Genomic DNA, 12,669 nt, shown 5'->3' on the forward strand with positions numbered 1-12,669 from the left:
CAGGAAAACCGGCGTCCCAGGGACCCCTGACCAGGAAAACCGGCGACCCAGGGACCCCTGACCAGGAAAACCAGCGTCCCAGGGACCCCTGACCAGGACAACCGGCGTCCCAGGGACCCCTGACCAGGAAAACCAGCGACCCAGGGACCCCTGACCAGGAAAACCGGTGACCCAGGGACCCCTGACCAGGAAAACCGGCGACCCAGGGACCCCTGACCAGGAAAACCGGCGTCCCAGGGACCCCTGACCAGGAAAACCGGCGACCCAGGGACCCCTGACCAGGAAAACCGGCGACCCAGGGACCCCTGACCAGGAAAACCGGCGACCCCTGACCAGGAAAACCAGCGACCCCTGACCAAGAAAACCAGCGACCCCATCATGTTAGCAAAACAATAGATGCCTTGTCATCAGGTAAAAGTCATCCACATTGATTTGGTAGTTTCATTATTTTGACCTCCCCACAGTTCATTGGAAGTGTAAACTCTAACAGAGCCCATTAGCTATAGAGGTGAAGGTGCTGTATCTGGGCAGTGGTGAAAACATTTTGCTGTTCTCAAGCACATTTTCTGTAATTCTACACATTTTCCCCCACTGAGTCGAGAGAAACCTTTTCAGATTCTAAACTAATTTCCATCTATTCTAAACAGTTGGCATGAAGTTGAGACAATTTTGCAATTTCCTCCGACACATTGGTGCGCGTGGCTGGCTTCCGGGTTAAGCGTACATTGTGCCAAGAAGTGCGGCTTGGCGGGTTGTGTTTTGGACGACGCGAGGCTTTCGACCTTCACCTCTCCCGAGTCTGTACGGGAGTTGCAGCGATAAGACTGTAACTACCAATTGTTTTTGACAAAATTGTGGAGATTTTTTTTAAATTCAGTCTTGTGTCACCTGAACTGTTCTGTTCTGTCCTCACCTTTGGTCTAATAATTTTCCCATATACTCAAAACTGTCACTTTTCAATTGCTACCATGGTTAGAAATATGCTTTTCATATTTCTTCTGTAAGAAACATTTCCTATCCAATTAGGGATGATACAAGTAAAGCAATATTTTTTTACATGGCAAAAATGGAAACACGAAGCACACCAAACTCTTTGGTCCTTTAAAACCCTGTTTTATGTCAATTATAGTGTGCTTTAACAAGGAAAGTAAATAAAATGTGACTCAGGATGACATCATCATTTGGTCTGTTCTCCTAAAGAAGATAAATCTGCTTGGTTTCCTTGCCACGATACCAACGAGTATCGCAGTACTGGTATCGTCCCAGCCCTACTTCTCCATATAGGCCAATTCCCACGAGTGTAAAGGGTTAAGTTGACACAAACTGTTTTTCCAACCCAAAAATGTACACTCAGATGACCCGCCTAAGAATTTTCTATACAGAAAAAACCCTGCAATTAGCTGAAATTAGTGTAATTTCCTCCATATTAAAAGGGATTGTTTGAGATTTTAGCAATGAATCCATTCATCTACTTCCCCAGCGTTGGATGGACAGGAATAGCTAGCAGGCCAACTGTTCCTGTAGACGTCCAATCATTGTGCTATCGCTAGTTAGCATTGCCACATAAAACTCTCTAAACTTCCTTCATACTGGACGCAGAGACATAAAAATGGTATCCATATTTTCTAAAACATTGCCAACCCCCTGCAGTACCTTGGACCCCTGTTTGAAAACCCCCGTTTGAAAACTCCTGTGTTCGTAGTTAGTAGAGTGGGAAAGCCCACAATGTGTGTGTGTGTTGGACAGAGAAAGAGAATATTCGCCAGACTGTGAATGTGTGTCCATCTGTGTGTGTATAGAACATCAGATCAGTGTGTTGACAGCATCGGTGCGTGTGTTTGTAAAGATGAATGAAGACATTGTGTTTGTGTGTGACAGCCCGTATATACAGACCTAAGTTTACATTATATAGTATATACTGGATATAAATCTGTGCGTGTGTGTAATGAGTGACCGGTAACTATGTAAAGATGTACATATCAATGTGTGTGTGTGTTCCTGCTGTCCTCATCAGCTCCAATATGTAGAGCACCATCCTTCATTACTCCTTTGGCAGAGTGCTGTTGCTTACATGACACAGCCATAATAAATCACTCATCCCAGCCTCCCCATACACACACACCAATTTCCTCCTGCACCAATCCTCCCTCCACCCCTCCCTGTCCCCAATGTGTTCCATTCCAACACCCCTGTTCCTCTCCCCCTAACTAATAAGATGCTCTGTAACACAGATGTTGCCATGTTATCTTGACACCAGGGTTCTTTGCATTAGTGGACACCAAGTTTTGCAAAAGGAAATGAAAAACAAGTGTTTTCTATTGGACAGGATTGTCCCTCCCAGTGTGTCGGCCCCCTTTGTTTAGGTTTTGTAAATTGTGCCTCGTGAATAGACCCAGTTACGGCTAACACAGTGGAGTCCAGATCAGTGCTAAGCAAACTCAGGGTAAGTGCAGTGCTGTTTACAAGAGGTACCAAATTAGTAAACAGATATGTGATACGTCATCAGTGCAATTCACCAGTCCCAATTCAAATACAGTATCATTACTTGTTCAGCACAGACATTCAACACATTGTCTATACAGTACCAGTCAAAAGTTTGGACACACCTACTCTTTCAAGTTTTTTTTTGTGTGTGAATATTTTCTAAAATGTAGAATAATAGTGAAGACATCAAAACTATGAAATACCACATATGGAATCATGTAACCAAATTATTTTTTTTATCTGTGTTTGAGGAGGAATAATGACGGTTTATGCCCTGCTATTGTTATAATTTGGATTTTCTTTATTTTTTTTTCTATTTTTCTACATTGGAAAACTCTTGGCATTCTCTCAACCAGCTTAATGAGGAATGATTTTCCAACAATCTTGAGGGAGTTCCAATATACGCGGAGCACTTGTTGGCTGATTTTCCTTCACTCTGCGGTCCAACTCATCCCAATTGGGTTGAGATCGGGTGATTGTGGAGGCCAGGTCATCTGACGCAGCACTCCATCAATCTCCCTCTTGGTCAAATAGCCCTGACACAGTCTGGAGGTGTGTTGGGTTATTATCCTGTCTAAAAACAATAGCTCCACTAAGTGCAAACCAGACAGGATGGTGTATCACTGCAGAATGCTGTGGTAGCCATGCTGGTTAAGTGTGCCTTGAATTTTAAATAAAATCACAGACAGTATCACCAGCAAAGCACCACCACACCACCTCCTCCCCCATGCTTCACGGTGGGAACTACACATGCAGAGATCATCCGTTCACCCACTCCATTCTCACGAACACATGGCAGTTGGAACAACAACAAAAGAAAACTCTAATTTGGACTCAGACCAAAAGGACAGATTTCCACTGGTCTAATGTCCATTGTTTGTGTTTCTTGGCCCAAGCAAGTCATCTTCTAATTGGTGTCCTTTGGTAGTGGTTTCTTTGCAGCAATTTGACCATGAAGGCCTGGTTCACACAGTCTCCTCGAACAGTTGATGTCGAGATGTGTCTGTTAATTGAACTCGGTGAAGTATTTATATAGGCTGAAATCTGAACTTGATCTGAAATTAACTTATCCTCAGCAGCAGAGGTAACTCTGGGTATTTCTTTCCTGTGGCAGTCCTCATGAGAGTCAGTTTCATCACAGCGCTTGATGGTTTTCGCGACTGCACTTGAAGAAAGTTCTTGAAATTTTGACTGAAATTTGACTGACCTTGACTGACCTTCAAATTGACTGACCTTCATGTCTTAAAGTAATGATGGACTATCGTTTCTCTTTGCATATTTGAGCTGGTCGGGCCATAACATGGACTTGGTCTTTTATCAAATAGCCCTATCGTCTGTACACCACTCCTACCTTGTCACAAAACAACTGATTGGCTCAAACACATTAAGAAGGAAAGAAAATCCACAAATGAACTTTTAACAAGGCATACCTGTTAATGTAAATGCATTCCAGGTGACTACCACATGAAGATGGTTGAGAGAATGTCAAGCGTGTGCAAAGCTGTCATCAAGGGAAAGGGTAGCTAATTTGAAGAATCTCACATTTAAAATATATTTAGATTTGTTTAACACTTTCTTTGGTTACTACATGATTCCATGTGTTATTTCATAGTGCTGAGGTCTTCACTATTACTCTACAATGTAGAAAATAGTAAAAAAATAATAATAATGGAGTAGGTGTGTCCAAACTTTTGACTGATAATGTACATGAGAAGTCGGCTGAGGTGTGTCGAACCAGTGAGGATATTCGGGCTGTCCCTGACAAAAAAATAATCTTGGTCGACCAAGAGTCATCTGATCTTTCGACCAATCGATTGGTCAAAATTCTTAGAAATTTATTTTTTCATAAATGATTCGACTGACACATCCTGTGTTTTAATTAAATCAACTATATGCTCTGAGCTTGTCTGATGCTTTACGCGCACTGTTTGATTAAATAATTAAAAGACAAATAACTAGAGGGAGTTCGACCACAATTGACTTGATTGTGCCGCCTGGCTCAGACTTGCTGAGCCGTGTAAAAATATATATATATATATATTTTTTTTAAAGACAGCGAGTAACTGTGTGACGAGCACCCGTTGACTCTGTCCTCACTGGTGCAGAGACCACCAAAGAACATCAGTGTTGATCGCGCTGTCCTTGTTGACAAAGCTGCAACATTATTACAGTCATTTCTTACTGAAAAGTTCTGTTACCGAAATCCCTCATTTGTTTAGGAAGAAACCATTCCCTCAACCCTAGGGCCTGACCTACAGCACATCATAAATAAATTGGTTAGAACAAACTCTGAACACCTTATTAACATGTGAGGAATACATTTGACTAGTTATGGGAAATACTGGAGAACAAGAAAAAGAAGGTATGGAACAAGCGCGGCGTGCACATTTGGCCTGTGTGTGCGCCAAACAGGTGCTGTTAGATTACAATATAATTTCAGACCGTTTGGAACAATGTAAACACAAAATAAATTATAGGGGTACCAGAGAGTGTGTTGGATATGTTTTTTTGTTTTTTTGGTAAAGCCTTTATTACAGCAAAGACTAAAAATGGTTTAGGCCAATTTATTATTTACGCTAAATTATTCAATGGCCCCTTTGTTATTTTAAAATTAAAATGCTTGATTACATTTCACATCATGAATGACCCGTATGCTGTGTGAAGACATGAACAAATAAATGACTGATTGTTACAATAGCCTGTTAGTATTGAAATATAGGCCCAAGGAAGTTACAATATTAAGACTAAACAGGTTGCACTCTTAGGCCGACAGCTCGATCAATGGTGGTTATACAAGGCTGCTATACTATGCCTACTAATAATAATGAAAGTACTTATTATAATGATAGTAATAACAAAAAGGAGATCAAAGGAAAAGGAGGGTTATTATTAGAAGCATAATTAGTCTGATAATTTGTAACAGATTAAATAATACTAAATCAATTAAAATAATAATACCAGAGAGGCTGGTCTAACGCAAAGAAAAGTGTAAAGCCTTTATTACAGCAGAGTAAAGATTAAAAACAGACCAATTTAGGAAACTGTTGTGTGAGGCTTGCTGTTCACAGAATCAGTAAGCTGTTAACCAAACGCTAAGACAGGCTACAGGCGCAGGATCGGTCTTATTTCTGTTGGTACGGTGCATTCGGAAAGTATTCAGACCCTTTGAATATCTCCACATTTTGTTACGTTACAGCTTTATTCTAAAATGGACTCAATTACCACCCCCCCCCCCATCAATCCACACACAATAGCCCATATTGAAAAAGCAAACAGGTTTTTAGAAATGTTAACAAATGTATGAAATAAAAACAGAAATACCATAAGTATTCAGACCCTTTGCTTTGAGACTCAAAATTGAGCTCAGGTGGATCGTGTTTCCATTGATCCTCTTTGAGATGTCTCTACAACTTGATTGGAGTCCACCTGTGGTAAATTCAATTGATAGGACATGATTTGGAAAGGCAAACACCGGTCCAACACGTGTATGGGATTGAGACAGAAGTCTTCAAGCTTTTGGATGCATTTCAGAACTGCAGTTTCCTCTGCTTGGAGCAACAGTGGAGTGGGTAGGGGAGTACGGATTTCTTCTCTTACATCTGCAAGCAGAGTCTGAACATCAGACGGGATGACATTGTCTCCCTCAATCCGTGCAATGGCTACTGCTATAGGTTTCAGGAGTTTCAGGCTGCTTACCACTCTCTCCCAAAATACATCACCCAGGAGGATCCTCTTGATGGGGCTGTTCATATCGGCAGACTGTGATATGGCCATTTCTTGGAGAGACTCCTTCCCTCCAGGAGACTGTCAAACATGATGACAACACCACCCCAACAGGTGTTGCTGGGAAGCTTCAATGTGGTGCTCTTATTCTTCTCACTTTGCTTGGCGAGTTAGATTGCTGCTATAACTTGATGACCCTTCACATATCTAACCATTTCATTGGCTCTCTTGAAGAGTGTACCCATTGTTTTCAGTGCCATGATTTCCTTGAGAAGCATATTCAATGCATGAGCAGCACAGCCAATGGGTGTGATGTGAGGGTAGGACTACTCCACTTTAGACCAAGCAGCCTTCATGTTCTCAGCATTGTCGGTCACCAGTGCAAATACCTTCTGTGTTCCAAGGTCAATTGATGACTGTCTTCAGCTCATCTGCAATGTAGTGACCGATGTGTCTGTTGTCCCTTGTGTCTGTGCTCTTGTAGAATACTGGTTGAGGGGTGGAGATGCAGTTAATTATTCCTTGCCCACAAACATTCGACCACCCATCAGAGATGATTGCAATACAGTCTGCTTTCTCTATGATTTGCTTGACCTTCTCTTGAACTCTGTTGAACTCTGCATCCAGAAAATGTGTAGATAAAGCATGTCTAGTTGGAGGGGTGTGTGCGGGGCGAAGAACATTCAGGAAATCTCTTTCAATACACATTGCCTGTGAGCATCAGAGCTGAACCAGTTTGCATACACAGATCGAGCAAGACATTCATCATAATTTATCTGAAAACGTTCCTCCATTGAGTCAAAAAAAACTTCTGATTCCAGGAGGACCATGAGCTGTTGCTATCGATAAGGTGTCTGATTCATAATTTTCACCTCAAATAGAAATTGAGGGACTTTTGTCAGAGGTTGCTTGTTGTGAGAGCTGACAGAACTTTATGCACTTGGCCAGATGATTCTGCATCTTCGTTGCATTCTTCACATGATTTGACACAGCTTTTCCTTCTGCATTAGCTGCAGTGAAATGTCTCCACACGTCAGCTAGTGCCTGTGGCATTGTCCTGTAAAGACGATAACAACACACACACACAAAAAAAAAATACAATTCCATGTACTGATAAATAGTTAAGCAATTAGATTAAACAACTCCTTTGTAACAAATGTTCTAAAATGAAACATGTATGGAAACAGGTGAATTAACACTCAGTTAGCATGCTCAAGTAAGCTAAAACCAAAAGGGTTGCAAAAACTAACTAGAAGAAATTGTTAACAAGTTAGAAATGATTTAAACACACTTTGCTGTAGGCTACTGTATACTAGTTAACAAAAAATCATGTATGTCCTATAAAATATATTCACCACACCAAGTATTGTAATCAAAACTTACCAGAAAGCATGTGGTCCATGGCTCAGACAGTGTAGTAGTGTGGGCTCAATAGCATCTTATTAGTGTGCAAGATCTTGAGAATCAGCTGTACATGTGATTGGAAGAGTGCACTGCACATGTGATGGAAGAATGCACTGTGCATGCAGAGGGTTGCAATTCCATTGAATTGGGTAAAGTTTAACCAAAATATGCCACAAGACCAAGAATTGCCTTATGTGTATCCCACAAAAAAAGGTTCACTGTAAAAAGCTAACCTTTTTGCTGAATTTAAAACAAAATTCCCAGGCTTAACTTCCCATGTAAAAATTTCTGGAAAACATTTCAGACCCTTTGCAACCCTAGTCAGGATCGAGGGAAAGATGAACAGAGCAAAGTACAGAGATCATTGATGAAAACCTGCTCCAGAGCATTCAGGACCTCAGACTGGTGGCGAAAGTTCACCTTCCAACAGGACAACAACCCTAAGCACACAGCCAAGACAACGCAGGAGTGGCTTCGGGACAAGTCTCTGAATGTCCTAGAGTGGCCCGGCCCAGCCAGAGCCTGGACTTGAACCCAATCTAACGTCCCTGGAGAGACCTGAAAATAGCTGTGGCGACACTCCCCATCCAGCCTGACAGAGCTTGAAAGGATCTGCAGAGAAAAATGAGAGCAACACCCCAAATACAGGTGTGCCAAGCATGTAGCGTCATACCCAAGAAGACTAATCACTGCCAAAAGTGCTTCAACAAAGTACTGACCAAAGGGACTGAATACTTGTGTAAAATGTGATATTTCATTTTCCCCCTTCCTTTTCATACATTTGCAGAAATGTATAAACACCTCACTTTGCTTTGTCATTATGGGGTATTGTGTGTAGATTTGAATGGGGGAAAACAATTTAATCCATTTTAGAAAAAGGCTGTAACGTAAAGAAATGTGGAAAAAGTCAAGGGGTCTGAATACACATAGCAACATGGTCTAGAAGGTGTCAATTCAACAGCGCATTGACGTGTTTCAGAAACGCGGTCCACTATCCAACAGGGGAAAAATAGAATTTGTTATAAAATAATATACTTTTTTTTAAATTTGTGTTACACCATTGTTCGTACATAATTTAACCATATACAATTTCAGTATCACGTCTTAGTGATGGACTGTGCCATCCCCACAGCCTCCACTATGGATCAGTCCACTCAGACAGGCACCAATCAGACTGGTGTATTGTACACAAAGATTATTATTTATTTTTTTATGTTGCTACAGCTCGACTAAAGAAATCTCGGTCGAACAACAGCCTATCGACCAGTCGACAACAATGGGGGTCAGTCCTAGAGGATATAGAGGGTGTACACATCAAAGTGACTGACTCGCTGGCTGCTCCACTAACCAATTCCTCACCAGTGAGAGTGACAACGTTGTCTAAACCCTCAGTCAGAAGATCCCATCTTCAAAAATACAATGATTACCCTCAGGAGACCACCTTAGCTTCTCTCTCTATAGCAGCTAACCTCAGGAGACCAGCCTTCCTTCTCTCTCTGTAGCAGCTAACCTCAGGAGACCAGCCTTCCTTCTCTCTCTGTAGCAGCTAACCTCAGGAGACCAGCCTTCCTTCTCTCTCTGTAGCAGCTAACCTCAGGAGACCAGCCTTCCTTCTCTCTCTACAGCAGCTAACCTCAGGAGACCAGCCTTCCTTCTCTCTCTACAGCAGCTAACCTCAGGAGACCAGCCTTCCTTCTCTCTCTGTAGCAGCTAACCTCAGGAGACCAGCCTTCCTTCTCTCTCTGTAGCAGCTAACCTCAGGAGACCAGCCTTCCTTCTCTCTCTGTAGCAGCTAACCTCAGGAGACCAGCCTTCCTTCTCTCTCTACAGCAGCTAACCTCAGGAGACCAGCCTTCCTTCTCTCTCTGTAGCAGCTAACCTCAGGAGACCAGCCTTCCTTCTCTCTCTACAGCAGCTAACCTCAGGAGACCAGCCTTCCATCTCTCTCTACAGCAGCTAACCTCAGGAGACCAGCCTTCCTTCTCTCTCTGTAGCAGCTAACCTCAGGAGACCAGCCTTCCTTCTCTCTCTGTAGCAGCTAACCTCAGGAGACCAGCCTTCCTTCTCTCTCTACAGCAGCTAACCTCAGGAGACCAGCCTTCCTTCTCTCTCTACAGCAGCTAACCTCAGGAGACCAGCCTTCCTTCTCTCTCTGTAGCAGCTAACCTCAGGAGACTAGCCTTCCTTCTCTCTCTGTAGCAGCTAACCTCAGGAGACCAGCCTTCCTTCTCTCTCTGTAGCAGCTAACCTCAGGAGACCAGCCTTCCTTCTCTCTCTGTAGCAGCTAACCTCAGGAGACCAGCCTTCCTTCTCTCTCTGTAGCAGCTAACCTCAGGAGACCAGCCTTCCTTCTATCTCTGTAGCAGCTAACCTCAGGAGACCAGCCTTCCTTCTCTCTCTGTAGCAGCTAACCTCAGGAGACCAGCCTTCCTTCTCTCTCTCTATAGCAGCTAACCTCAGGAGAACAGCCTTCCATCTCTCTATAGCAGCTAACCTCAGGAGACCAGCCTTCCATCTCTCTCTCTCTGTAGCAGCTAACCTCAGGAGAACAGCCTTCCTTCTCTCTCTGTAGCAGCTAACCTCAGGAGAACAGCCTTCCTTCTCTCTCTACAGCAGCTAACCTCAGGAGACCAGCCTTCCTTCTCTCTCTGTAGCAGCTAACCTCAGGAGACCAGCCTTCCTTCTCTCTCTGTAGCAGCTAACCTCAGGAGACCAGCCTTCCTTCTCTCTCTGTAGCAGCTAACCTCAGGAGACCAGCCTTCCTTCTCTCTCTGTAGCAGCTAACCTCAGGAGACCAGCCTTCCTTCTCTCTCTGTAGCAGCTAACCTCAGGAGACCAGCCTTCCTTCTCTCTCTGTAGCAGCTAACCTCAGGAGACCAGCCTTCCATCTCTCTCTCTATAGCAGCTAACCTCAGGAGACCAGCCTTCCATCTCTCTCTCTGTAGCAGCTAACCTCAGGAGAACAGCCTTCCATCTCTCTATAGCAGCTAACCTCAGGAGACCAGCCTTCCATCTCTCTCTCTCTGTAGCAGCTAACCTCAGGAGAACAGCCTTCCATCTCTCTATAGCAGCTAACCTCAGGAGACCAGCCTTCCATCTCTCTCTCTGTAGCAGCTAACCTCAGGAGACCAGCCTTCCTTCTCTCTCTCTATAGCAGCTAACCTCAGGAGACCAGCCTTCCTTCTCTCTCTCTGTAGCAGCTAACCTCAGGAGACCAGCCTTCCTTCTCTCTCTCTATAGCAGCTAACCTCAGGAGACCAGCCTTCCTTCTCTCTCTCTATAGCAGCTAACCTCAGGAGACCAGCCTTCCTTCTCTCTCTCTATAGCAGCTAACCTCAGGAGACCAGCCTTCCTTCTCTCTCTCTATAGCAGCTAACCTCAGGAGACCAGCCTTCCTTCTCTCTCTCTGTAGCAGCTAACCTCAGGAGACCAGCCTTCCTTCTCTCTTTCTATAGCAGCTAACCTCAGGAGACCAGCCTTCCTTCTCTCTCTCTATAGCAGCTAACCTCAGGAGACCAGCCTTCCTTCTCTCTCTCTATAGCAGCTAACCTCAGGAGACCAGCCTTCCTTCTCTCTCTGTAGCAGCTAACCTCAGGAGAACAGCCTTCCTTCTCTCTCTCTATAGCAGCTAACCTCAGGAGACCAGCCTTCCATCTCTCTCTCTATAGCAGCTAACCTCAGGAGACCAGCCTTCCATCTCTCTCTCTCTATAGCAGCTAACCTCAGGAGAACAGCCTTCCATCTCTCTCTGTAGCAGCTAACCTCAGGAGACCAGCCTTCCTTCTCTCTCTGTAGCAGCTAACCTCAGGAGACCAGCCTTCCTTCTCTCTCTGTAGCAGCTAACCTCAGGAGACCAGCCTTCCTTCTCTCTCTGTAGCAGCTAACCTCAGGAGACCAGCCTTCCTTCTCTCTCTGTAGCAGCTAACCTCAGGAGACCAGCCTTCCTTCTCTCTCTGTAGCAGCTAACCTCAGGAGACCAGCCTTCCTTCTCTCTCTGTAGCAGCTAACCTCAGGAGAACAGCCTTCCTTCTCTCTCTCTGTAGCAGCTAACCTCAGGAGACCAGCCTTCCTTCTCTCTCTGTAGCAGCTAACCTCAGGAGAACAGCCTTCCTTCTCTCTCTGTAGCAGCTAACCTCAGGAGAACAGCCTTCCTTCTCTCTCTACAGCAGCTAACCTCAGGAGACCAGCCTTCCTTCTCTCTCTGTAGCAGCTAACCTCAGGAGACCAGCCTTCCTTCTCTCTCTGTAGCAGCTAACCTCAGGAGAACAGCCTTCCTTCTCTCTCTACAGCAGCTAACCTCAGGAGACCAGCCTTCCTTCTCTCTCTCTGTAGCAGCTAACCTCAGGAGACCAGCCTTCCTTCTCTCTCTCTATAGCAGCTAACCTCAGGAGAACAGCCTTCCTTCTCTCTCTCTATAGCAGCTAACCTCAGGAGACCAGCCTTCCTTCTCTCTCTGTAGCAGCTAACCTCAGGAGACCAGCCTTCCTTCTCTCTCTCTATAGCAGCTAACCTCAGGAGAACAGCCTTCCTTCTCTCTCTCTGTAGCAGCTAACCTCAGGAGACCAGCCTTCCTTCTCTCTCTCTGTAGCAGCTAACCTCAGGAGAACAGCCTTCCTTCTCTCTCTCTGTAGCAGCTAACCTCAGGAGACCAGCCTTCCATCTCTCTCTCTATAGCAGCTAACCTCAGGAGACCAGCCTTCCTTCTCTCTCTGTAGCAGCTAACCTCAGGAGACCAGCCTTCCTTCTCTCTCTACAGCAGCTAACCTCAGGAGAACAGCCTTCCTTCTCTCTCTCTGTAGCAGCTAACCTCAGGAGACCAGCCTTCCATCTCTCTCTGTAGCAGCTAACCTCAGGAGACCAGCCTTCCTTCTCTCTCTGTAGCAGCTAACCTCAGGAGAACAGCCTTCCTTCTCTCTCTGTAGCAGCTAACCTCAGGAGAACAGCCTTCCTTCTCTCTCTCTATAGCAGCTAACCTCAGGAGACCAGCCTTCCTTCTCTCTCTGTAGCAGCTAACCTCAGGAGACCAGCCTTCCTTCTCTCTCTCTATAGCAGCTAACC

The 12,669-nt window shown here is 44.6% G+C and overlaps 1 protein-coding gene across 1 annotated transcript in view; it reads right to left on the reverse strand.

The window, feature by feature from the left end:
• The window catches only part of ssrp1a (structure specific recognition protein 1a), a 38,643-nt gene that overhangs the window by 20,086 nt on the left and 5,888 nt on the right, over positions 1 to 12,669 (reverse strand). The gene's annotated exons all lie outside the window — the stretch shown is intronic.

Source organism: Oncorhynchus masou, chromosome 32 (assembly GCF_036934945.1).
Source record: "Oncorhynchus masou masou isolate Uvic2021 chromosome 32, UVic_Omas_1.1, whole genome shotgun sequence".
Classification (NCBI taxonomy): Eukaryota; Metazoa; Chordata; class Actinopteri; order Salmoniformes; family Salmonidae; genus Oncorhynchus; species Oncorhynchus masou.